The sequence below is a fragment of the Lonchura striata genome, chromosome 2, assembly GCF_050655825.1.
Source record: "Lonchura striata isolate lonStrDom1 chromosome 2, ASM5065582v1, whole genome shotgun sequence".
Lineage (NCBI taxonomy): Eukaryota > Metazoa > Chordata > Aves > Passeriformes > Estrildidae > Lonchura > Lonchura striata.
In genome coordinates, this window is record NC_140704.1 from 84,859,176 (window position 1) to 84,886,325 (window position 27,150).

The 27,150-nt window shown below is 39.3% G+C and overlaps 1 protein-coding gene across 8 annotated transcripts in view; it reads left to right on the forward strand.

Moving 5' to 3' along the window:
- CTNND2 (catenin delta 2) overlaps nucleotides 1–27,150 on the forward strand; it is a 644,065-nt gene that overhangs the window by 212,161 nt on the left and 404,754 nt on the right. For 2 of the 8 annotated variants that reach the window (XM_031503969.3, XM_085573605.1), the window contains exon 1: nucleotides 122–379. The exons of the other annotated variants lie outside the window; for them this stretch is intronic. The gene's annotated coding sequence lies outside the window, so the exon portion shown is untranslated. Of the gene's footprint in view, nucleotides 1–121; nucleotides 380–27,150 lie in introns of those variants that run through there. 8 annotated transcript variants of the gene reach the window in all.

The following is a 27,150-nucleotide window of genomic DNA, read 5'->3' on the forward strand; positions in this document are numbered from 1 at the left end:
GTCCGGCGGTGACGGGGCCGCGGGGGGCTCGTCCCGCCGTTGCCATGGAGCCCTTTGTGCCCGCGGAGCGCCTCCCCCGGCCCGCCCGCGCCGCCCCGGGCCCGGCAGCTGCCGCCGCCGCCGGCGGCCCGGCCGCGCTCCGGCCCGCTCGCCCCCGCGGCTGCCGGGGGTGTCGGGCCGCTCCCTGCCCGCCCCGGGAACCGCCGGTCGCTGCTGTCCCCGAGTTTCTCTTCGTGGAGAGGAGGGGCGTTCGAAGTGAAGAGTAAAGGTGCTTGAGCCGCCGATCCAGAAAGGAGGGAAAGTCGGCTCGGCGGCGAGGAGGCTTCCTAGGGCGCAGCGAACTGATTCAGGCGATTAATTTAGAAGTGGGCGACAAAAGGTAAAGCCTGAAAGATGGATCGCTTGTGTGAGATGGAATGGGAGCTTTCGTGGAAAGGTTTATGACTTGTCTTAAAACGTCACTTTTGAATGTCTTTCCGATGGTTTTCGACTTCAAAATGCTCCAAGTCTCTTACCCAAAAGTAAATAGGTAGCAAAATTGGCCACATTTTAGAGTTCACAGGAAAGGCAAGAAAGTAAATATTGCTCTTCAGTATCTTATTTTCCCCAAATGTCTCATGTTCTTATTCATCAACACTTGATTTGACCGAGGTTATTTCTTGGTGCGACCCGTCTAAAGCAAAGCTGTAAGTAATTCCACTGAGTTATAATAATTCAACCAGCCGATCTTTGTTGTGCAAAAATGTATTTCTTTTGCATGCTTTTGAATTTGCAGACCTGTTGCTTTGTACTTTCAACTTAGACGACGTTCTCAGTAAAATACCATATACTCAACTGTAGAGATACCTCTTTTCAGATTATAGTCTTATGTAGGTGAGAACGGGATTTGCATATTTTATGATTATATTTAGCCTTTCAGACTTTGCTGAGTTTTTCAGATAGATTTTTTTAGATGCATCAAGTAATTTGAAATTCATTACAGATAGTAAAAATAATGCATGGTTATGACTTGCTAATTTCATCTGGTGCTGCCCAAGTCCCAGGGAAATGTGACTGACGGTTTAAGGGATTAAATAAATGAATTTCATGTGGAAGTCAGTTGTGTGGAAAAAGTCCCGACAGCCTTCTTTGACACAGATCTTTATACTTGTTAAAGTAACAGTTCAATAGTTTGATCTTCAAAAGTTTGATCTTTTGGCTGAATAAATGAAATACAAAAAATGTAAAAACAAACCACCTTTCCTTATGTCTAGTACTCTCTACTAACAATAAAAAAAGAGAGGGTTTAGAGTTTGTTGTTTTTATGTATTTTTCCTGAATCAGAACACTGCAGGAATGCCTTAATGTGGAGTAATACTGTTTACTTGGTTACTGCATTTGTGCAATTAAAGGAGTAAACATTTATCCTCCCAAAGTCCACAAGGACTGAAATACATGACTTTGGGGGATTTTTTTTCTGATATAGTTAGTTTTTATCAGTTAAAGTAGGAAACAAAAGATTTTCTAGATCAAAATGGTATAGCTACTCAATGTTAAGCTAAGTGTTGGGGTGTTTTGTGGTGTGGGTTTGGCTTGTTTTTCCTTTTTCATCTCATAATCTAGAGTATTCATCTTTCTTCAGATGTTCCCATCTCTATTAGACCAATAGAACTTCTGTAATTACTTCAAGACCGAATTTTATTTCAAAAAAGAGTTTTTTAAAACAAATTTAACATTTGACTAGTGCTCAGTAGTTTTAAGTGCAGTTGATCCAAACTTTTTCCCACTTGATCCAACTAGTCATTTCAACTAGTTTGTACCACTAGACTGATTTTAAGGCAATCTAACTTGCTTTGTGTCTTTTTCAGTTGATTGTGGTGTCTTAAAGTGTGCTCATTTACTGTGGATTCTTTCAGTAGCTTTCTAATTGCAGACAGTTTAATTTCAGTGGCTTATTAAGTCTTGTGCAGGAACTGGATACCTCCTTCCTCTCCCTCCTAAGATGTGGTGCATAAAGGCCTCAATTGGTCTCAACGGTGGGAAGAACATTAAAGTGACTTAGAAACACTCACGAAGTGCTCGTGAAGCCTGTGGTGTCAGAGCAGTACCTGAAGTTGTTACAGCAGCTAATTCCAGTCTCCTTTTCCAAAGTCCTCTGAGTCAGGTGTAGAAATAAAAATTCAGTGAAGTTCCTAATACAGTGTGCTCTCAGTGGAACCTCCTGGGGTTGATAAATATTTCAAGAAGCTGAAAGTTAGGGATACATTTTAAATGCACTGCTAAGCTGAGATACTTCATGGTCCTTTGCATACAGATTTGCATTATTCATTTGTGCTGTGTAGGTAGATAATGGGCCAAATCTATCCTTGGTATTACTCCACTGATTTCTGAGTAACTGAGCTAATTCAACCATATGTGTACTTCTTGCTTTTTGGAAGTCCAAGGCAAAGTTGGAATTACTTTGGTGATTTTATTATACAGGTAAGAGTTGTTTGTACACTAATTATTAATGTTTGGTAGCTTAAGCATTTCTTCATTAAGACAATTTTAAGCAGAAGATATAATTTATTTTTTCTTCTTTTTCTGAGAAAAAAAAACACAGTTAGTGTTTTAGTTGCTGAAGTGACAGAGATGTGATAAACCAGCTTTCTGTCATTGGTAAAAGTTCATGCTAATAACCTACAAACTTAGAAGTTATTGACGCACCTTGTACCATGATAAACTCTCCCTGCATGTTTTAAGCAGCCTTCCGTGTACACAAGCTGTACATACATCTCTATTTTAAATAACTAGGTGATTGCTTTGACTTGCAATGAATGGCAGAGGTAACAGAAAATGGAAAGCCTTGATCTGTCAGCATGGACTAGATTTAAAATGCTGATTCTGAGCACGTTATTCATATGGCAGAGTATATAATGCATTTGATGGAAGCTACTATCGCTATATCTAAAACTGTATATGAAAGAGGTTATTGTCTATGGGGGAGCTTTCTTTCTTTCTTTCTTTCTTTCTTTCTTTCTTTTCTTTCTTTTAGTAGATAATGGTTGAAATTAACAGGGTCTATGTCTTTATCAGTGTTCAGCTCTTTATTAAAACGTCAGCTCGGCAGGGGGCTCAACACGGAGCTCGCCCCCGCTGTTGTAGCTTTCCCGGTAGCCGAAGGGTGAGAAGGCGTGCAGAGTCTGTCCCTGGAGTCTCCATGGCACACTGGTAGCTGGAGGTGAAGAGGTGTCCAGTCTGTACCTGAAGTCCCAGCAGACCGTCCTCTCTCCTTTCCTCCTGGTACACTGATAGTCGAAGGGTGATGGGATGTGCAGAGCCTGCTGCCAAGGTCCAGCAGCAGCTATCCCTCTCCTGCCCTCCTGGTAACACCAGGAAATGTGTCTTTTCGTTGTGCCTTCTTCCCACAGCCCAGTCCAGTGTGGTCCTCTGCAGGTTATGGTGACAGGTCAAACACAGACTAGGGATGGGGTTCCCTTTTCCCCAACCTGCACACCCATCCAGCCCCTTCCACTGTGCCCAGCCTTCCATTTAGGGGTGTTTTCATCCCCAAAACTACTCCCATGATTCCACTAGTCTCCCTATTTTGCATCCCAGTCCTGGAATGGTAGTGAGGGTGGGGTGGTAGGTGATTCCCAGGAGCAATTAGCTAATTAACATTTCAATATCAGTACTTAGTTTGAGCCAAGTGTCCCAGCCAGGCTGTTTTGTTCATAACAATGATGATGTAGAAATTTTAATATCAAATTAAACTATTTAATTTTAAGATTCAGAGAGATCTTATCAGAAGACCCCTTAACATGGAGTTCATGCTATTATGAATAATTTCTGAATGCTCATTCCAGTAACTGGCTTTTGAAAAAGCTAACCTGAAAATTAAAGTAGAAACTTTGTCCTCCCAGTTGCGAACACATGAAAAATGTCTCTGTCAGTGTTGAGTGCTAGAAAAATATGCAGTTTTAGGTGTGTGAAAGAAAAAGTAGGCAGAAGCACAACCCTCATTTCAGTCAGTTGAAGTAAGGCTCAACACTAACATTTTCTAATTACAGTGTGCACAGCCATCTTACTCAGCAAAAGTCCTTCCTTTTATCACAGCACAGTGGAGCAAATCAGAACTTGGGAGTCAATAAGAAAACATTTATACATTTAGCATGTTGCCAAGGAATTCTCACCATTGTATGTAATTCCTGTTGAGAATACATATAAACTTGAAAAATTTTATTCTCAGTGGAATGCAACATGTTGAACCTACCTAATAATTTTGCAAATTTAGCAGTTGTCAGAGAAGCTAAGACTTGGGGCGTGTCTCTCTTCTGTGCCAAGGAATTCTGTAAAAATCTATTGAGACTGCAATAAACATTGATTGACAATTTCTTCTAAAACTAAAGGCAGAGAAATATTATATTTATGAACTGTTGAGCAATTACATTAAATTGGTGATCAGCAATGCTCAGATGTCATCACACTTTTGGGTTTTTTCCCTAGTTCTGGCATCAGTTTTCCTGGTAGTGATGAAAACTGATTTTTTTTTTTTTTTAAAGAAAACTTACTTTAAATAATATTACCACTGAGCGGGTGTACACTCTGTATTTAAGATATTTTGATTGTGTAATAAATTAATAAATTAGTACTGATTATTGTCATTTTCTTAGCTTTGTACAAGTGTTGTATAAGGATATCTACATATGGAGTGGTACCAAGCAGTAAATTTGGAAACTGGGGACAGAAGATGCCTTTGCTTTCTAACATATATTGGCTCTCATTCTGGCATATGCTCAGGGCTATTTCACCTGGCACAGGTACCCATTCCTTGTGATATTTGCATGGATGGTGGCTTGAAGATGATGTTAGTTCTTGTGCTGGGAGAAGGGCAGACTGCTTGTCCAGCTTACTAAATGGCCCAGCATACTATAAATAAGTAACAGCATTTCTCTACAGGTTGTGCAGTGCTCATTTCTGTTTTGTGAACCCACTGCACAGTTGGAATTTTAGTAAATCTGAAGTCTAATAAGTTTGCTTTTCTGTGTTTCCAACTCTTTCAAGTTTTCTTAACTGACAGAGTTCATGAATGTGCAAAAGGCACATGCCTGATACAAATCCTTTGCTCAGAGGATTAAAATGACTGCATCATCAATAATGTCAGAGGGGTGTTGTTTACTAAAATGTAGAAAACAATATAAAAGTGAAGAGGAAATGTTACACACTTGTAGTTTGTTTTCAGTTAATGGCCATGATCAGAAGGATCAGTATTTTATTGCTGAGCCCAGTCTAGCATGAACCATCTAATCATGCTTTTATCTTCTTAAGTCTTGAAGTAGTGTCACAAGATGGCCTTTAAGCAATAAAAAAAGTCAGGCTGTTGCTGGAAACTACCTTAGAAATCCTAAAACATTCTTCTAATGCAAGAGATGGTTGACAATTAAGACAGAATTAAAATAGAAGGACAGCAGAAGTTTTAAGCAAACAAACAAAACCCTTCAAATCCAAATAAACAGTTGTTTTTTTGGGTTTTTTTTTGTTTTTTTTTTTTAAATTTATGGTGCTACCCGTCTGCCCTGCCCTGGTTTCAGGTTAGATTTCTTTTGGCTCCACAGTTGACCCTCTCAGTTGCCTTTTTATGTGATAAAAATTGAATAGTTGAATTTCGAATTTCGAGTCAAGCCTGCAAATGTCTCTGTGACAGCTTTCTGTGAGGAGCAGGTTCTCCTCTTTGTCTTTGGTCTGTGCTGCTATTCTCCACATCAGTCTTCACAGTGGCTCTGTTGTTTTTCATTGTCTTTCTGTGGCATTCAAAGCCATTATGTATTCACAGCTCTATACTGCTGAGCTATGGCTCTTTTTAAGTAATTCCCACCTAATTGATACTCAGTCACGTGGGTAAAGTCCTTCAAAAAAGCTCCTGTCAGCCCAGTCCCTGCCATTAGCTGGGGAGAGAGATGCTCCTCTGTTCTCATGTGAAATTCGGAGCCATTAGGGAGGGAACTTCGTGGCTGCTGAATCAGAAAATATTTTTAGTGATCTGTCTCTAGTACTATTTTTTTTTTTCCTTATGAGTTTGATGATATTCAGTCAAAGCCAGATGTTCTCAGATGGTTTAAAATCAGGTATCAAGATCTGCTGAAATTAGTGGAAATTGACTTAATTATCAGGGGGTGGATCTGTGTTGGGTTCCCTTATGTTGCTCTTGTAGTTATGGAAAACTTGCCTGAGCTGATAGAATCCATATGTTTTGTGCTCTTACTAAAACTGCTACACAACTGCTTTAAGTAACTTCAGCCATAGTAAAAACTTGGCATATCCCGTGGAGGAGGTGAAATGTCACCAGCTTTATCTGCTTAAACTGTATTTGGAATCATGCATTCATAAGGATGTAATTAAAAGAGGAAAGAAAATAATATATAAACTGCAAAAACCCTTGGGCTTTCTTAAATAATTTTACAGCATCCTCACCCTATTTGTTCCCCTCTAAACAGTCATAAGGGTAGATATTGCACTGGAAGGGTGTGTGCTTGACATTCATAAAGTTTCAAACACTGATGTCATTTGGGTTTAATTTTAACCAAGCACAGATGCCTAAAAAGTCGTTTCCAGTAAATGATTTGCTGGTGCTAGGTTCAGATGAATAACTTGTGTTCCCTAATCTATTAATTGAACAAACATATAGAAAAGAAGTAAGAGCAATTTTATTTTAATATAATTGTTCCTGTATGAGATTAATACTACGTATTAGTATTGAGTAACCCCAGCATTAATCATATTTCTTCTTAATAATTCTTTTTTCTGCCTCAGTTCACTGTAAGACTATACATGCTCTGGTCCAGCAATGATTTGTGATTTTCATCACAAATAACAGAGACTGTGTATTCAGTACCAAAATATTAAAAGTATTGAAATTGTAGTTTTAGAGATGGAGAATTTTCCTTCTGCAGTAGCATAATGGAGTATATAGATTTCTCAGTCATTTTTGTCATATGAGTTACTTGCATCCACTTTTGAGAAGGTCATGCTATATCTCCATTCTCCCATTACTGCTCTTGTAATGTGCTGGCAATCCAAGGTTTTGGTTTGATTTTAGTTTTGTTTGTTTGTTTTGGTTTGTTTGTAGGTGTTTTTTGGGTTTGTTTTGTTTGTTGTTGTTATGATTTTTTGTTTAGTTTTTTTTGTCTGTGTTTTTATGACTATTGCTTAAATTTTGTTTCATAGATGAAATAACTACATTGTTCACTTTTCAACTGTAAAGTAATTATTGCTCTGGGTACCCTATGTACTTTGTTTCTAATAAACATTTGCAACAAAAAAAGTAATTTTTTTAATATACCTATAAGTGGGGTTTTTCAAGTGCCATTGCCCCTCTTAAAGAAGCTTCTGCGGTTGTTTTAAAGCCCATTGTTATAAATGAAAACTTGTCCAGCCAAATTAATATGAAAAATTAAAATATTTATTTTGCAATCAAATTCTATCTAGCCAGCCACAAGGAATGAACAGAGCTGAGCCCGGGGTCGGCCCTGGGTGTGCAACAAAGAGCTCAGCCTCAGCAGAGGTTTTCCTCTATGCCCACACCTCCATCCTGGCACAAGCGGTTTTTATAGGGAAAATTCCGCCTGAGGCCAAGATTTCAGCAATCAGTCTTTTCTTCTATTCAGAGTCCATATGTTAATAAGATTCTCTTTTTTTGGTGATGAGGGAGAACAATTCAGTGTCTGGAGTTTGTTGAATCCCTTGATGGAATTTATGGGAATGCTGCATTCACATGCATCTGTCTGAGGATTTCCATGATATCCATCTCGGGTCGTTATGCGATGATCAGCACCTGGGGTTTCAGTATCTCCCCAGACATGGCCCATCTCATCTCCTGGGGAGCCCTACTTTCTTACTTATAAATTAGTTTCTCATATACACCCAGTCTTGCCTGTGAGGGTGGGGGAGAAATCCTAATACAAACGTGTATACTCTTAACAAATATTCAATATCACATATATCATATTAGAAATGGCGCAAATCATATCTACTACACATAACACCATGTAGATACACACACTGAATTACATGAAGAGTGATATCAAAATTAGCCATGTCCAAATTAGCTCTGTATTTAAATAAGAACTTTACCTGGAATGTGCATCTATATACTCCCTCAGTGCTCTTTGCACAAGTTGTCTGTCTTTGAAGAGTGGCCTTTCACACAATATTAGTTTTTAAAATTGTTATTTTCACAGTATATTTTAGTTTGACAATCTTTTGTTTTCACTGTGTTTAATGGTAGTTTAAAGTATATTTTAAAATTCATGTTAAATTATCATAATGAACCTGTGCAGCACATCGTAAATAAGTTATTTCTAATATAGTATGAGTTATACTGCAAATTTTGTACAGTGAGAACTTGCTGTAAATCAGTCACATGCTCCTTGATTCAGTTGATGGAATAGGTCAGAACTTCATTTGCTTGGTAGCTGTATTTCTGTGCTGAAGAGCTAACACTAGGTCACAGCTTCAGGGAGGCAGGTAAGGGGAAAGAGGAAGCAAAAGTAAAGTCTTAAAAGGTGATGATATTTTTCATTTAGACATCTAGCTGACCTATTGGTCCTTCCAACTAAAGAAGAAAAGCTGCCATTATTTTAACAGCGCAGTAAAAATGTGTAGACATTTTCAAGGAAAGATTAAAGCAAAAGGATTGCTAGATCCGTCGCATAGAATGAGACCCAAAACATCTTTGCAATGTCCCTGTAGGCATCTCAGGACTGGGTTACGCTCGAATGGGCAAAATTCATCTTTTTCCTGTGGACTGTGATAATACACTATGTGCTGGATTACTGAAACCATTTCTTAAAAGTTACAGGATTTCCTTTAATGGATAAGCTCTTGTGATAACAGCTTCTTGACACTTGTGTCTTTAAGCTCTCTTCTGTAGCCTATCATGACAGAGTTTTTTTAAATGTTGCCAGTTTGTTCATGTGTTGGTGATGACTTGCACACAGACACAATAGCATTGCTTCAGAACACGTGCATTACACATGTGAATTTATCTCTTTGCAGAAAATGTTACCTGAACTAATATTCTGGAAATACCAGGAGTCTACTTCAAGTATATGAAATTATATTTTATAGCCTTGCCATCTGGAAAGACACAAGGCATCTTGTAAATGTGCTTGGTGATGTTTGAGGAAAAATAGTGGGAATAAATTTGTCTGTGACTCCTTTGCCATCCATGTTCCTGCACTGCTAACATTAAGACAGAAGTGGAGGTGTTTTATAGGATAAGATGCTTACTGTTTTAAATAATAGCAAAATTCTACATACTTTGCTATGATGTGTAGACAAGTACGTTACAAAGCAGCTGCCCATCATTGTCAAGGGCTCACAAGTGGAGGACAGTCCCTTACATTGCAACTTGTTAATACCTGGATGGTCAGGTTCCAGACTAGCTGGCAGCATCTGACCTGAAACATATTGACATCCCTGACTTGAGTTTGCACTTCTGTGCTTTTCTAGGGAGTAAAATCCAGAAGCAACTTGACAAGTTTGGTTAGTGTGCTCAGCAGCCAGTGTTTCTGGGAGCCAGATGATGTTAAAACCAGATTGGGGTTAAGTGTTTATGTGCTTAAAAGTGTTTCCCTGGTTGATCTCAGACTGTTGGGGAAATCTTGAGCAGTTGGGAGGGCATATGTTCTGGCAGGCTCCAGGATGGCCTTACTTCCATTGGGTCTCCTGGCTCTGAGAGTTGTCTCCTGTCACTTATGCAACAGAACGTTTTCTTTGTTATTATTTTCTCTTTCCTTTTTTCCCCAGGAATAATTGGTGCATTGGGAGTAGACAAATACAGCAGTAATTCTAGCAGTGCTGTACCACTTTCTTCTCCCAAACTTTTGGTCTGTGTTCACTCCTGTTATTCTGTACTGATGTGTTATGATGGGGTCATGCTAAGTTCTTGAAGAATTCTCTGAGTTAGGGGTGTAATTTTCTTGTCTGATATTATATATTGAACTATTTGTTGTGTTTCATTAGGAATTCTGTGTGACAACCCCGGGTTTGGTTTGGGGTCTCGAGTGGTGGTAAAGCTTCTCCTCCAACCCGTGTTCCCAAAGAAAAACTCCGCAGCCTCTTCTTGTTCGGTCTCAAGACGATTTATTGCTAGTTATCTAACAGATTATGTTCTCGGGCTGCAGCTGTTTGGTCAGCGGCCCAGGCAGAGAAGCACACACTCCTGACACCCTGACTGTCTGGTGTCTTCTTCTTCTCCCTCCCTGCCCAGGGCTGCTGCTCTCTTTTATAAGATATATTATGTATAACATGTTTACAATTATTCCCCAATACCTATTACCTACGTTGCCAAGTGGTTTTCTACTCTAAACCAATCTGTGAGTGTCAACATCACCAAGAACATGGAGGTAAGAAAGAAGAAAGAAGAAGGAAGGTGTCGTGGTTTGACACGGAAAGAGAATTTTTTCCGGAAGGAAGAGGTCAATTTAGATATTGACCAATTGAAGGTGGACACGCCTCTGAGAACACAGAGGGGTTAAAAGCAGAATTCCCAGGGGAACTCGCTCTCTTTGGTTCCGGTCAGCGTGCAGTGCAGCCTCTCCCCTGCCCAGCAACGAGCTGGGTGGGGAAGGGGAAGGCCCATGGCCTGATGGAGGTAAGGCCGAAGGGTGGAGGGACTAGAACCAGGCTGGCCCCTGCAGATGGAAGGGTGGAAGAAATCTGGGATGTCTCCGTTCCCCCCCACCCAGAGTTTATCTCCCGAGAGGGAGAGAGAAAGAGACAGCGGCAGTTCTGTCAGCAATTCCATCGCGAGGGAGGAGCTGGGGGGTACACTGCAAGGTGCCCAGTGCGTGGGAGTTGCTGGATGTCCAGGCATCGAGCCATCCTGGGAGTTCGGACTTTTAACCCTTCCTTGAGAAATGAAAGCTTTGTGAATTTTCCTTTCCCCTCCTTGGTTTGAAAGAGAGGAAGAGGGACACCTTGGACCCTGGGATGTTAGAAGGAGGAATTCTAGATGGGAGGGGGACAAGGAGTGGCTTTTGGCTGGACTTTTCCGTGTTAGCCACAACCTGAACCAATCTTCTCCTCCAAAAGAGACTGTGTTTTGGGAGGATGCCAGTGAGTCAAGAGACCTGCTTCAGCTGGGAAAAAGACAAAAGTGGAGTGAACAGAGAAAAGGTTAGGGGGTTTGTGGTGGCGCCCCCTTGTCCTGGAAAGGAAAGAGAAGAGAAGAAGATCTCTGTTCTTGAGCCCTCGGCCCCAGGGGAAAATGGGGGGGACTGTGGTCCCAAACAATGAAAAACTGAACTGTTGTTTTCTTCCCTCTTGGCAGGGCATCCTTGAAAGGAAAATCCTAAAAGCAGTCTGTCCATCCATGCATTTGGTGGTGAGAGCACTGTGCATGGAAAGGAGAAGGGTCACCATGGCAAACTTTTTCTCTGGGCGGTGCCATGTGTGACATGGAAACACATGATGTGGAGCTGTGTTTTCTTGGGGGGTCTGTGGCACAGGAGAGACTCTGTTCCCTCGATGGACTGAGTATCAATTGTTTGGAGGGTGGAAACCTGATTGGGGTCCAGATTGTGTCTCACTGTGGTTTGTTGGAGTTGGGTGGTGGGGGGGAGGAATGCTTTGCAAGGTTTTAATTTGATCTTTGTGTGGTCTTTTTTTTTTTTTTTTCCTTTTTTTCCTTTCTTTTTCCTTTTGTAGTAGTAGCTTAATAAAGTTTTTTTCCCTGTTATTAAGCTTGGGCCTGTTTTGCTCTATTCTAGATTCCACTTCACAGCATTCAAGGGAGGGATCACATTTTCATGGGGGCACTGGCATTGTGCCAGTGTCAAACATGACAGACGGGTTCAGCCCACTTTCCTCCATCTTAGAACTTCTCACCCCCATGTACAAAGTAAAAACCCCCCTGTACATGCACTAAAACCCCCCTGTACACTACTGAAAAATGTTTCCCTCTACTTTGTGACTACATTTACTATACTATCTAACACTTTGTGACTGCTTGTTCCACCTTCAAAGTTGGTAATTCATTCCATGGTTCAAACTCGAAATCACAGCTAAATCCAGCTGCCTGCCGGGGTCCAGACTGCCCCTGACCATGGCCTGGAACCTCCAAAAATGTCTGAGAGACATTTTGAGTTCCCACAATTGTGTGTCTGAAATTATTTTATAATGAAATTCTGAGTTCTTTTTGAGTTATTGAAATGGTTAGAAATTGCATATATGGCTGTGGTAAAGGCAGCATTAGGTACGAGTGGACTCATTTAGTCCTAAACAGCAGTACATGTACAAATAGGACCTGCATCCATCTGAATAAGGCTTTGTCTATATATGCATGAAGATTAAAGTGGGTTTTGCATATTTCTGATTTTCTTTTTCCAGACAAAATGTGATTTACTTGCTATTTTGTTTATTTCAAGATCTTGGGTATTATTGAATCCTACTATTAGTTTGTGCCCTGCTATCAGTTTTGCATACTTAAAATCTATGACATTATTTCTCTATTAGTATCTAATTACACTGCTTCCTTCTGTAGTGTGTTCAGGGGCTTCAACCCAGAAAGTCTGGCAGCAATAATCTCAACTATTTTCCTGTTCTTATTTTTAGTTCTTTGGAATATGTGTTATAATACTTTAAAATGAAAATAAGCTTGGATAAATGTAGTGTCCAGACACTTGTTTCTGGAAATGACTGCCTTGGGTTACAAAGTAATACAAATAGGGGTGGAGGTGGCATAAGCTGCAGGATGGAGCAGATAAAGAAAGTGCTTGGCTGGCTGTGACCTTCAGATAAACTCTGGATATCTGTTTAAACAATCTCTAAAATGCCTTGTGATTAGGCTTTTATTGCACATGGGCCTCCTAATGTAATCCTTTAACATTTTTAAGTCAGGAAAGAGAACCTAAGTTTTAATTAGTACTGGCTCTTGTAAAACAGCTGTCCATAAAATCAATGAAATTCCTATTTACACATAGGTGCATTTTCCACGCTCTTACACAACCTCCTTTTGTGGGTTGCTGTCTTTCCTTCCTTTAAACTTTTATTGTTAATATTCATGGAATGCTTTAAAAGAAAATTAGCCATTTCGTTATTTAGAGGGAGAAGTCAGATGCAGATTTGAGACAGTCAGCATTGGAACTTGGCATTTATGATTGATTTTTCTGAATGGCAGAGTAGGTTTATTAAAAAAATCTCAAAACACTCTTCCATCTAAAAATCAGTATATTTGAAAGGGCATTTGGAAAACATTAAATGCAAGCATTGTGAACAGATTGAAAGTTTTTTTGGGAATGGGAGGCCCAGTCATTACTGTTTGGCAGCACTATCCTTATTGTTTCAGAATATCTTTGTTCATGATGTGATTTTTTTTTTTTTTAATGTATAAAGGAATTAATTTTCATTATGATTTTTTTCATTCACCTCATACTGATTTTAGTTGAAGTTTTGAAGCATGCACCTGTAAGGCACAATATAACTTTGAAAAAGAGTATTTAAAAATAAATAATTTGAAAACTAATTTAAAATTGGTTTACAAACAACATCATTTTGGCTCAGGTTACCAAAACATAAGCAGGATTCAGAAACAGCTTGTTGGCTGAGCTCAACAGCAGGAGAAGCTGTAGTCCATCAGTTCTGCCCTCTTCAGCAGGTGTAATGCAATTTGATGGAAATTGGCAATACATGGTTTCAGGGGACATGTGGATAATGTGTCCAGATGATAGCAACATCAACAAAGTATAGGAAAAAACGTGGGCAGATGTTTGGCTTATTCTGTCTACATGGTTACATGTACTTAAATTCACTGTAATGGAGTTCATCTACTGTCATGTTGTGGTTTGCTCTCTTACAAAGAAGGATTTTATGGCACGCCGCTAATCTTGCAAAACAGTTCACCTGTTGCAGCAGCCATATTTTGCAGCCTTAGCTGCAGAATTTTTTACCTTTTTTAACCTTTTTTTTTTTTTTTTCCCTACTCTTTCTGTCCAAATATATTGAAGTGCTCGGTTTGACTACAGTGGGATGAATTGCCTTATGGTTTTGACGTACGACAGGGTATTCTTGCAGTGTGACTGGACACTTCAGACCTTCACAGACAGAAGAAGATAAATTACACACTTTTCAAATGTCACCCTTAGGAAAAAAAAAAAAAAAAGTCTCTAGGTTTATCTAGCTGAATAACTTTTACTTTTGATTTTTATATTCTGTACTGTGTATGCCAGAAGTATGGCTAGTCCTGAAATTACAGAAATAGAATGTTGAATCAACTTGATCTATGGAATATAAAAGGCATCAATAATTATTGAAAATATTTAGACATATGTTTAACTTAGGAGTAATTGTTCTTCAGATCCATTTATGTATAATTAAAAGTGGTGATGTATCCAGCTGTTCTGTCATCAGGAAGTCCTGTTGGCATGGGTAAGGCAATTTATCTCTATTATCTGCTCCTGTCTCTTTTCATTCCCACTACTAGAACTCCTTAAAATTTTAGATCAACACAGCTTGCAGATTTAAATTTTATGCTTTGTAATATTAATTCAAAAAATGTATTAAACTATAATTTTGAAGCTGATGTGAATATTTAAAGGAAGAATGGTTTATCTGGTATTCATTTAATGCAGCACAAAATTAACATCTGAATCAAACAGCAAAATTTTAGTAAATAAGATGCAGCATTTATTAGGAGGCCTCATTATTTCATGTGCATAGTAATATTTTCAAAATATAATTTTTTCTTCTTCCTAAGCTGCTCAAAATGTTTCTTCCTGTTTTTCAACAAGGCATTGTGTGTTGATGTTTGTAATTAGATCATTTGCATACAGTCATTGTCATTAGAAAGTTAGCATTTTCAGTGGTTGCAGTTGTCTGAGTTATCCAAAGCTTTCTCATTTAGAAATATTTGAAATTGTAATTTAGGTCACTTAGTTTTTATGCTAACCATTATTTGGAGTGTTATTTCTCACATGACTGCTTCTCAAGCTTAAGCTTGTTTCACTGTAAATAATTTTGTAGCTTCCATTTTAGTGGAATTCTAACTGTAGAGTATTTTCTTTTAGGGAACCCATAGTTGCAAGTTATTTATGTGAGGTACTGTATCCAGAGCCATGTATACTCAGTTGCTATGGAGACACCTGTCATCCTGTCTTCCTGGGAAAATGATAGTCCAGCATGGCACCAAACATGCCCAAAGCAGTGGTGTGCAGAAAATTCGCTAGCAGGTACAAAACCTGTGTCACTGGCTTGAGAGATGTGTTCTGTAAAATCAGGAAAAGAAGGTAAAATCCTAAAAAACCCAAAACCTATGCACTTTGGCTTACCTCCAGGTTACGTCCCCCTCTGTCCAGTCCTGACAATAATCCAGTTGCCAAAGTTCAATTAGGATTGTCTGTAGAGACTGTACCCTGTGCAAGTACTGGATCCAAAAGGGCTCCTGTATCAAACATGAGCTGGAGGATCAAAAGTTAGAAACTGTCTGCAGTGTTTGTGAAGCTGCTTAAAAGGAAGAAAACTGATTTATAAGGCTTTAATTTTCAAAGTCCTCCTCTCTAAGTGGTATTGCACTGTAGGAGGACTTTGTTCTTCCAAAAAAAGACATAAAAAGTGGTTAGAGGCACTTTATATTCCAATGGTGCTGTCAAAGACATCCCAAACATTGTTGCAAGGTCTCTGCCCACTTTTCATGAATGTATTCAAGGGAGGGTATGCTGTATTTCTCTCTGTCTCTCTCTTTCTGGCTTTTCTTTGCAATGGACATGAGCCAGAGAAATGTCTTTCCTGGTCAATGCAGTCTTTTGTTTGAGTAAATGAAGTAGAGTGCATCCCATTAAATTATTTCTTTCATTCTGATTTCAGTGACTTTGCTTCTGGAAAGGATATACACTTTGCCAGCCATGTAATAAGAAAAAACAGTCTAAATAGAAATCAACCTTTAGGGATGGGAAAGTAACACAATATTAAAAAAGCTTCAATAGAGGCGAGATTTGATTCAAAATCCTGATTTTGGTACACTAAATATATACTTACCCTTTTTAAGCCAAAAAATAAATTTCTGCTATATAAATTTTTTAGCACTTGTTAAATCAGTCTGATGTCACATTTTGCTTGTCACATGATTGGGTAATGTAAAATACACAGGAACAGACAACAGAACAGGTCCAGAAAATTAAGTAGCTTTTCTTGTATTCTTACAGTTTAGCATTGCAAATGTTTCTGGTACTTGTGTATTCCAGTGCAGTGATACTCTCCTCGAAAGGGTCTGAATCCAAGGAGCCGGACTTACTGAGCAAAGAGGCTTCTCAGGACTGTATCTAGTGCAGCTCTCAGAATAGAGAAAGTTAGTGTTTTGCATGGCACAGGTTATGGTTTAAATTAGAGTGTCTGTGAGATGAGAGGAATAAACTTTGTAAGGTGAGACAAGTTGGACCATCTATGATCAATTCAGAAAATAAAACAATATTCTCACATATTGATATGTATTGGATATCCTACCCATTACTAGCACACTAGGAAGAAGCTACACCTCTCACTCTGATTAGATGGAGAAAAAAAATTCTAGAAAAGCTCTCTTTTACTACAGCAGTATTCTGAGATGGAGAGTAATTTTGATGGCACAAATAAAGTTACCTAGTACACTGTGCCTGAAAACTGTCTGGTCAACTTTTGCTGCTTCTGGGATGATGTGTTTGCCTCAGTAACCTTGGTAAGGTTAGTTTCAGACAGGGCTGTGCCCAGTAACTCCATGCACCAGTATATGCTGGCAGCTACCTGGTTGACAAGTAGCTTTGCCTAAAAAGGCCCTGAGGGGTCCTAGTGGACACCAAGTTGAGCATGAGACAGAAATGCGCCCTTGTGGCACAGAAAGTAACCAGTGTCCTTGACTGGAGGATGAGTGTGGCCAGCAGGTCAAGGTAGGTGATCTTTCTCCTCTTCTCAGCACTGGTAAGGCCACACCTCAAGCACTGGGTCCAGTTCTGGGATTCTTAGTTCAAGACGAACACAGACATATTGGAGGGGGTCCAGCAAAGAGCCACTAAGATGATGAAGGGACAGGAACATCTCTCCGTTGAGGAAAGGCTGAGAGCTGAGACTGTTCAGCCTGGGGTAAAAAAGGCTTGAGGAAGGAAGTCATCAATATGTACAAACACCAGGACAGAGGGTGCAAAGAAGAGGGAGTCAGATTCTTTTCAGTGGTGCCCAGGGACAGGACCAGAACCAGTGGACACAAACTGAAACATGGAAGGTGCTGTATGAACACCAGTAGATGCACCATTACTGGGAGACTGAGCACTGGAACAGATTTCCCAGGCAGGTTGTAGGTTCTTCTTCCTTAGAGATATTCAAAAGCTACCTATGCATGGTTCTGGACAGCTTGCTCAGGATGGCTCTCTGTGAATTGGACAAGGTGGTCTCCAGAGGCCCCTGCCTACATCCACACGTCTGTGATCTTTTAAAGGTGCCTGCCATGCATGGTTAGGGCATATGTCTAGTGCTGATGCATTACATCCTAGTTTGTGAGCAGGTTGGAGATTGGAAATAGACAGAGTAACCTTGCTTCTTAGTTATGTTGTGTAAGCAGAGATTGCAATTCCAGATTCTCATTATTTCAGGCTAGTGAAGATCATTCAGAAGTGTCACATCGCATCTCATTTCTGTCTTTGACATGTTTGACTGTGCAAATCGTATGGCTTTGAGAAGTAATCCCAACACATGCACAGTTCTGAGATGCTGAAAAATCTGGCTAAAACTTTGGTACTGTGGGTTTGGTATTACTGATTTGTGAAGTAAAAACACAGTTACCTTTGTGCTGCTTCAGTTCATAGCAAGTACATATCTCTACTTCCCCTCAGCCATGGAATGGCCAGAAGTCCATCTGCTTTACAGTCAATGTGCTCCTGGAGGGCAGGAGAGCCAAATGCTTTCTGGCCATCCCAGATCTGCTCCCGCATATCAGCAAAACTGGGCACTTCAATCCACCACATCACATGAACTTGAACCTCAGCAACTCACCAGACACAAATAGATATTTTCAGGCTGCATGGTGCTGCTGGGCCCTCGGTCCCTCCCAGGCTGTGCAATCAGCTTCACTCTTGTGCCTGGTTTCTCAGAATGCCTTGTCCAGGGAGGTGAAAGGGAGCTTTGCTTGGAGGGGTGATTATCATTCCCTCCCTCCAGACCAGTTTGGAATGGCTTTCCTGTTATCATGGAAATGGTGCCCAGAGTCATAGAAGAGGGAATGTGTGTGGCATTCCGCTGCTGCCAGGTGTGGGAGGAAAGAGGTCTCCTTTACCCAGTCCAAGTTCTCAGTGGGGGAAGAGATGTCAGATTTAAGAACAGTATGACTCTAAACCATAGCCTAGAAACCATGTCTGGAAATTAATTTGAATTACCTATCTGCCATTAAGTTCACTTAAAACTTTGAGTTTGAAATTTTGCATGCATGACTTGTTTCCATTTACTTTGCCCAACATGAACCTTTTTTTTTTTCCTGAAAGAAAGAGCAAGCTGCAACTCCTCCTTGCTTGTTCTGCATTTGAAATCAGGGGCTTTAGTAATATGCATTGTTTGAGACAGGTCTTGAACCTACCTGTTATCAATGCTGCTAGAAGGTTCCTAGCAGGAACCCAGTTCCACAGGGATAGGTGCAGTTTTGATGACTGTTTTTTACTGTAATGAAAACTTGAATTTCAGGTGACATTCACAATTCTGTCAATGAAATATTCTGATTGAAGTCATAAAACAAATTTATTCATTTATTATTTCTACTCTCTCTTCCCTCTTTTTTCATTCCCCTGAATCAATGAAAGTAACAATGATTCCTGTGTCTTTCTTATTTTGTAATTGTATCATAGCAGTAATTTTGATATTCCTTTCTGTAAGGAGCATCCCTGTAGAGATGCTTCTCTCTGTTTTTGTCTACTGATAGTTTCCTTGACATCATTTTGGTGGCAACTAAGTAGTCTTTGAACTGGAATTTGTGCTTTAATTGTGGAAGCAGCACAATTGTCTTAGTGAGGCATAGTAATTCTGGAGTGCAGCAAGTGTTGCTTTTGTGTTTGATCTCCCAGAGGCATAACTGCAAATCCAGTCCAGTATATTTAACTATTCTGTTCTATTCATTGCATTATTTACAATGAGTAGTACAAATCTGGAATCTTTCTGATTGATTGTTTGAGAACTTGGTAGCAAAATCTGTTTAGTGTTTTATTGAAAGAATTGCCTGGATTTCCAATATGGATATTTTAAGGATGAAAATCTATTTTTCTGTAGAAAACCCTGGTACATTATGTTTTCTGGTATCTGTTTGGTGGCAATAAATGTATGTTTCACTAGCCATTGTTGGTCAGATGACCTGTCTTCACTGATGACCTTAAGTATATGCTGGCTAAAGAATAAGAACAGGGCCATAATATGTGATACTGTCTTTTAATACTCAAAAGCGACCTGTTTTCAGGTTTCCATGACCCAGTGAAGTTATGTATTAGTAACTATAAAAAGCATGCCTGTTACATAGTCATCTTCTTTCATCTGTTTTTAAGTCAGTAGAGTGTTTCTGAGTAAAAATCAGAGCTATTGAGAGAAATCTCATGGTGTCTTGCTGTGGACCTAGGTGAGGAAGAAGAGGTAGATCAAACCTTCACTTTCAAGAGGACTCAGCCTCTGGTTCTCAGGAGGGAATTCAACCATTCCAGGAAACGAGCACAGTGGTGCATAACAATCTGGAACATTTCCAGGATGTATTGGGAACGGCTTCTTCATGTGGCTGTGGATGGAGCAACTAGGAACTGTGCTTTCCTGGACTGAATGTTTACCAATAAAGACCTGTTGGAAGACAAAAATGTCAACAGCAGCTGCAGAGACTGTAAGATCCTAGAGGCCAAAGACTTGAGGAGGACAAGTGATCAAATAAAGACCTAAACTTCAGAAAAGCAGATTTCAATTCAGTCAGGGAACTTCTAAGAAGGATCCAATGGGAACCTGTCTCGGGTGGCAAAGAAGCTCAGAAATGTTGAGGGACTTCCCAATTTCCCAGTGCAGCTGCTTCTTAAAGTACAAAAGACCAGTCTATCCCCCTAAGCAGGAAAAGGAGCAGACATAAAAAGAAATCAGCTGGAAAGGCACCAAGCTACCAAAAGAGCTGAAATGAGAAAAGGAACACTGGAGCAGAGCAAAAGGGGACGAGCTTCCAAAGACGAATATAGAGGTACTGCTTCAGTAGACAGAGGTGCAATTAGGAAGGCAAAAGCTCAGCTGGAACTCAAAATAGCAAGAGATAATAACATAAGAGTTTCTGCAAGTATGTTGGCAAGTAGAAGTACAAGAAAGGTAGAGCTCTGCTGCTGATAAGGGCCAGCAAGTTCATCAAAAATGGCACAGAAAAGGCTGAGGCACTTGGCCTCTCTTCTTGGGTAATATCAGGCCCCAAGCCTCTGTGTCAAGAAGAAACAACAAAGAAAATGGCAAACCACTGATAATACAGAATGGTCAAATGTTGTTGCCCTTCAGCCCTACTGTATTCTGTAACTTTTTATTGTTGCCTAACTTTGACCTGTTGTTCATTTCTTGTTTCAAGTCATTCTATATGTATTAAGCAGTGTGGAACATGGCACCAGAACTTCACTGGTGAATACCTTCAGCTGGGAGAATTTACCATTTCTTTCCTGGTATGACTTCCTATTTAAGAAAGAACTTATCCATGCAGAAACCTTCTAAATGACTTGTTAATGTGTATGTTAGAGGCCACGAATTCTGTTCAATGTTACATATCTGATAATTTGCCCAGTAAGACTATCTGGCTTGCTGGTCTATAGTCTTCTAGATCTCCCTGAAACTGGCATTGCATTCAATGTCTTATACTTTTAAACTGTGTATTTCTTAGTTTCTTAGAACTATTGAGCAAGTACCATCTGATCTTCAATTTGCTACAGGTTGTTTTGTCAGTTCGTTTCATGACTTATTCACTTCAATTTCAGGTAGGTCCTCTGATAAGACTCCCCCAGTGATTTTTTAGCATGAGAATTTCCCATAAAATAATAAACATTTCCATGAGGGATTCCTTTGGTTTCTCTTCAGTGAACCTTTTTATAACCTTACCAGTGGTTTTACAGACTCTCCAGGCAGATTTTTGCTCCTGATGCATTTGGAGAAATATTTGTTGGTTGCTTTTGGTTGTTTGACCTTTAAAATCATATTGTGTTGTCTTGTCTTCTTATGTTAAACCTGTCAACATTTACGCTATTGTATTTTCTTCACTTGAAGATGATTTCAGCTTTTGGAAATAGAGGGTTTTTTTAGTAACAACTTTCTTTGCCCTCACTAACTTTCTGTGTCTTGACCTTTTCTTGATACAGTGCCATTATACACTTCCAATAATTAGTTTCCCTACTGTCTATCAATACTTTCCTTTTAGCTTTAAGCAAATTTTTTTATATTTTTTCTTACAATTTTCTCTTTTTATGTGGCTCCTAACTGGCAGATGCTCTGCTTTCTGTGGGGATGTTGGATTCAAGGACAGAATGATCATTAAGTGTGGATTCTCAACTGCCAGATGTGAAACTACCTTGCTTGACAAAGTCAAGAATTTAATTTTTTCCTGTGGACTCAAGCATCTGTGTATGATACTATCCAAAATTCAGCTTATGTTCCACATCGTCATGTTACTTTATTTCTTCTTTTTGTACCAAGTATTGGGGTAATTAAAGACTTCCAGAACTATTGCATTTTGTACCCATCTTTTAAACTGCATCTCTGCCAGCTCAATACTGCATCAACCCATATGTCAACCCATAAAAGGAATTTTTATTAATTGAGATTGTTTGTTTTACTGATTCTAAGCTCTTTCCTATCGTTGCCCATACTACAAGTGTTACCCTGAAGTACATGTTCCTTACCTATTTGTTTTCAAACAGGTGACTTTTAGACTATAATTTTATTATGAGAACCTTTTTACTTTGTTCAAAAGATGAGCTATTCATACTAGAAATTAGATTAAGATCAGAATGGTACTTCTTAAAACTAACATTTTCATTACTAATTGCTTTTTTCTTTCATAAGGAACAATATGAATCTGTTGGGAATTCCTGAAACTGTGGTATTTCTGTAGGGTAGCCAGAAAAGGAAAGAATTGCCTAATTATTTTACTAGTTCTCTTCTTTGTAATAAAAGATATAATAAAAGAGGAAATATTCAAAAGCTATTAAAGTTAACTGCTACTGCTATAGAATCATCTGTGAGGGAAAATGTGCAGAACTCAAGGGTTTGCAGTCCTTGAGTTCAAATTTTTTATAGCCCATGCTGGGAATTTTTTTCTTTAGCACTTAATAGTACTTAGTAGCAGAAATAAATTAATTATTTGACTAATCAGTGTACTGTCAGCTAGAATACTAGAATTTTTGTTTATGAACATCTCTGTATTTGAGCTGAATTTACAATTTTTATGTGATCATTTGTTTATTGGAAAGTTCATACACATTCAGTGTAACAAACTGCATGTCTCAAATGTGCAGAAAATCAAGCTTTTAAGTTGTTAGTCTCAAGACAAGAAAAAAAAATCCTATGGGTATTCATTTGCATGTGCTAGGTTGTCTTAAAAAAAAAAGCCCATCTTGCTTTGTTATATAACTTTTGAATCTCTTAGTAACTTGCAAATGACCAGCTTTTTAATAGCTACTCATGGCAATAATCAGATCTAGAATCCTAATTCAGAAATTCACGGATTATTGCAAATTCTGGAGTGTGTTCTTGGATATGCTGTACTTACAGTCTATGTCTGTGTTGAGAATAAGTCTTTCTTATAAAATGAGGCAAATCAAAAGAAAAAACTATTCACCCGAATAATTTCCTCAATTCAAATAGAAGAAGAAAAAGGGAATAGTTGGCTGCTCATGTAGGCCATTTTGGACAAGTGTAAATCTAATGATTTATCATGCTGGCTCTCCATCTGTTCCCAGTGCCTAGGATGGTGTGTGTTCTCACAGCTTTGGGTGGGAGAACTAGTCCAGAGGCATATAGATGGGGAACTGGAGAACTCCATGAATAAAATGCCGGAGAAGACTTCGGATCCCTAAGCATGTAGACAGACTGGTCAAGAAGTTGTGTGTGTCAGTGGTGTGCACCTATGTTGGTGTGTGCTCTGACAGCTCTGCCGTTATTGCTGGCATCTTGGCACATTGCCCAACAGAGCACAAATCTCACCAGATAAGAAAGGGAAACTAGAACCTGAGGATGTTGTCAGAACTGGAAAAGGCTTTCTTAGTGCTTCCAAGACTAGAATATTTTTAGAAGTTTCACAGTTTGTGACCATGTTGTTCAGCTTCCTTTGCTTTTCACATCTTTAAACTATACAAATATATGTATAATCAAGCATCTTCCATCTTCAATAAAATTTTTCTGCAGATATGTACTGGAAAATCAAGGTAGAAAACCATCAGTCCACAGTTTTGTCTGGTTTATTAAATTTGCTGAGAATGTAAAGTCAGGCTTCAAGAGCTGCTACTGGAAATGGAATTACCCTTTTCCACTTAGATATATGCCTGGACAGCTGAGAAATAAATGAGAATAACAAGCTCGGGCCAATGTAAGACTGAAGAGTCTGGGTGGTCTGTTACTAAACTCCAGCTCTACTTCTTTTGCTCTCCTTGGAGAAGGCCTATCACTTTGATGATTTGTTTTGCTCTCACACTGAGCTTTGTGAATAATAACAGCCCTAAAGCAGGTCAAAGTTAGTAAGGTAGAAAGTCAATTTAATCTTACATTCTCCTTAAATTGCTGCTGCAGAGGGTGGAGAAGCACAGCACTTACATTAGAAAGCTCATAGTAGTCCTAATCCTGTCCTAACACACTAAAGTTTTTACTTAACTGTTTATTGCTTTATGGACAGAAGTAGTTTGCATGAGAGGAAGTAGAATAGCACAACAATCATGGTGGATGATGAACCATTGGGAGTGTTGGCAAGGGATGTAAAAACTAGTGAGAAGAAGAAAAGAGTTAGCTTAAAAACTGAAGCTGAACACAGAGAGAAAAAAAAATGGGATAAAAAAGGACCATTTGAAATTGAAAAAACTTTGGTAATTATATTGGAAAAGAAATAATGCAATTTCCCTAGGAACGGAAGTCCAAGCAGTTGGGCAGTGTGCCTTCAGAAAGCAAGGCCTGCCTGCAATTCACAGAGGAACAGGGCAGTATGCCTAGAGAGCTAAAACAATGCCATGAAGTGCAATTGTCACCGTATTTGTATCATGATCCTAAACATAGAAAATAAAACAGGGCCTTATTTCTATAAAAGTTTTTAAAGGCATAAAAGGGACTTCTTTGAAGTAATCTTACATGAAAATGAAGGAATGGTTTATTTTTAAACACTGTAATCAGTGAAACTAGTTAGTTATCACATAAATAATCCATATGCATAATAGCCTAGATGCCATGCTAATCTCTTGTAAAGAAGCATGGGATTACTAAAACAGTCAAATCAGGTGAAAGAATAAGCTAGAGAAATTCAGGCTGATTTACATCAAGTGAAATATGTCTTTATGTATTCATCATGATCAGAGAGCTTGGGAGCCTCTGATCTAATCAATAACCTTGGTATGAAGACTTGAAAAAATATTCAGAGCTCATCAGTTCTAGGATCATGGAGAAAATAGGTTAGAAGATACTCTGGAGGTCTGCTCCAAGCAAGTCTAACTTCAGTGTTAGATCAGATGTGAAGATGACTTTTGAAATCTCCAATAATGGAGATTCTACGCGTACAACCTGTTCTAGTGTTTCTCTAGCCTTGATGTATCATTTCATTTTGGATTCTTTTTTAAATTACTTTTTTGTCGGTGTTTATTCTTTTACCTTTTGTTCAATTAGAGTTTACTTCATTGCAGCTTGTCACTATTGCTTTTGTCTGCTTGCTGCATATATCTGTCAAGAGCCTGGAAATGTGTTCACTGTAACTGCCTTAAAGTGAAAGTCTGCAACAACCAAGCTACAGGCCAGGGACAGAGCATCTGGAAAGCTGCCCAGCAGAAAAGGGCCTGGGAGTGTTGGTTGACAGCAGCTGAACATGAGCCAGGTGCCCAGGTGGCCAAGAAGGCCAATGGCATCCTGACCTGAATCAGCAATAGTGTGCCCAGCAGGACCTGGGCAGTGATTGTCCCCCTGTATTCACTGCTGGTGAGAGCACACCTCAAATCCTGTGATCAGTTCTGGGCCACTCCCTGCAAGAATGACATTGAGGGGCTGTAGCATATCCAGAGGAGGGCAGCAGAATTGTGGAGACTCTGGAGGATCAGTTATATGAGGAGAGGACAAGGGCAAAGAGACACAAACTGTGCCAGGGCAGGTTTTGGTTGGGCATCAGAAAGAATTTTTTCACTGGCAGGGTTGTTAAGCATTGGAACAGAGTCATCCCTGGAAGTGTTCAAGAAACAACTGGATGTGTCACTTAGTTCTATGGTCTAATTGACATGGCAGTATTTGGTCAAAGATTGGACTTTTAATCTTGGAGATATTTTCCAGCCTTAGAGATTCTATAAAATATATCCTCCCTAGATGGACTCTTCTCCATGCTAAAACCAAATTCCTCGACCTTCTGCTTGTGTGCTTTAATCTTCTGACCATTTTTGTGGCACTCTGGTGATCTTGCTTCAGAATCTCGTCATGTCTTGTCCTGGTGGCCTAAAGCCAACACTGTACTCGAGATGCAGCTTAAGGAGTAGCAAATAAAAGGGAATAGTTAGTTCAATTGTTTCCTTGTTCTGCTAGTGGCTCTCTTGTTAGTGCAGTGAAATGAGTGCTTGGCCATTGTCACCACAGGAATGTGCTAAGTCATAACTTTGTGTCTACCACACCCCCAGGTCCTTCCCGGGGAGATGCTGTGCTGCTACATGGCATTCCATCCTCTGTGCAGGACTGTTTGTTTTTCTTTTATGAGCTTCATTATACTCTTGCTGGACTATTCTTCCAGCTTGTTGAAGTTCCTCTGAAAGGTAGTCCTGCCCTCCAGTGTATGAATTTCTTCCTTCAGGTTGGTCACCCGGAAACTTGGACGTGCTTATAGGTGTAGTCATCTCTCCATTAAGATGCTGCAAGAACGTATATACCCACCACTGAGTTTTTGAATGTGCCACCTCTCTGCTTATCTAATTACCTTTCTGTGAGCTTTTTCTCTCACCCCCATGTTATTCAGTGTAATGGAAGCATGAAACAATCCAGTGAAAAATTATAAGAACAGAACAAATGAAAAAATGCAGTCCAACAATGGAGAGTGTAGAGAATGTGAAAGGTATTTATTGTACATTCTAAAACCCAGTTTTGAAGCTTTTGAACAATATTTAGTGTCAGATGTTTAAGGGCATTGCTAGTGGTGCTTTTTTCCTCTTTTGAAAGCATGAAGACACTCTGTTTTCCTTCTCTTTACAGGATGGGTTGTCAGGTCTGGTTTATGTCTGATGATATCTGTCCCTGTATTTATGCCAAGTTAGGCTTTCCTAGGTTTTGCAGTTTTCTTTAGGAAGTACATGCTCCAGTTTTTGCTACTCATGTGTTTGGTGCAGTAGATTAAAAATAGTTTGTTGCTGACATTGCTCTGAGTAGTGGCGTTCAGTGGAGTGTACAGTTGTGGAGTATGTGGAATTGTGCATGATATTATAGGATGTGCCAACGAATATACACATACTTGTGATGTTAATTGAGGTGAGTTTTTTTGTTGTTTAACAGGTTACAAAAAGGTAGTGCCGATGCTGTACACTTCTACAACCTGTGTACTTCTTGAAGTTCTGTGGTTTCTAACATATTCCTCTGAAAGACTTCAATCCCAGGGACAATTTATTTGTTTGTGTAGCTGTAATCAGGTTTCCTGTATTCATATCACCAGGTATTCCCAACCTGGATTATCAGTGCCCTTATTTGTCTTTATTTGAAGATCCAAGTGCCTCAATTAGGTTTTGTACAGCATATTTGCAATCAAAACCTAGACACTTCTCCTTTTAAAATGTCATGATGTAAAGATTCTTAGGAGCCTAATAATTTTGCAAGCCTCTTGTGCCTAAATTTAGATTTTTTTAGGGGTTTTTTTTAGCTGCTTTTTACTGTCACTACTGATTTTGCTATGTCTTTTGCTTAGCATTGATAGTCATGTCTTTATGAAAGGATCAAAGGATTACTTTAAGATTGTAAAGGACAAAGTAAAATGAGATCAAC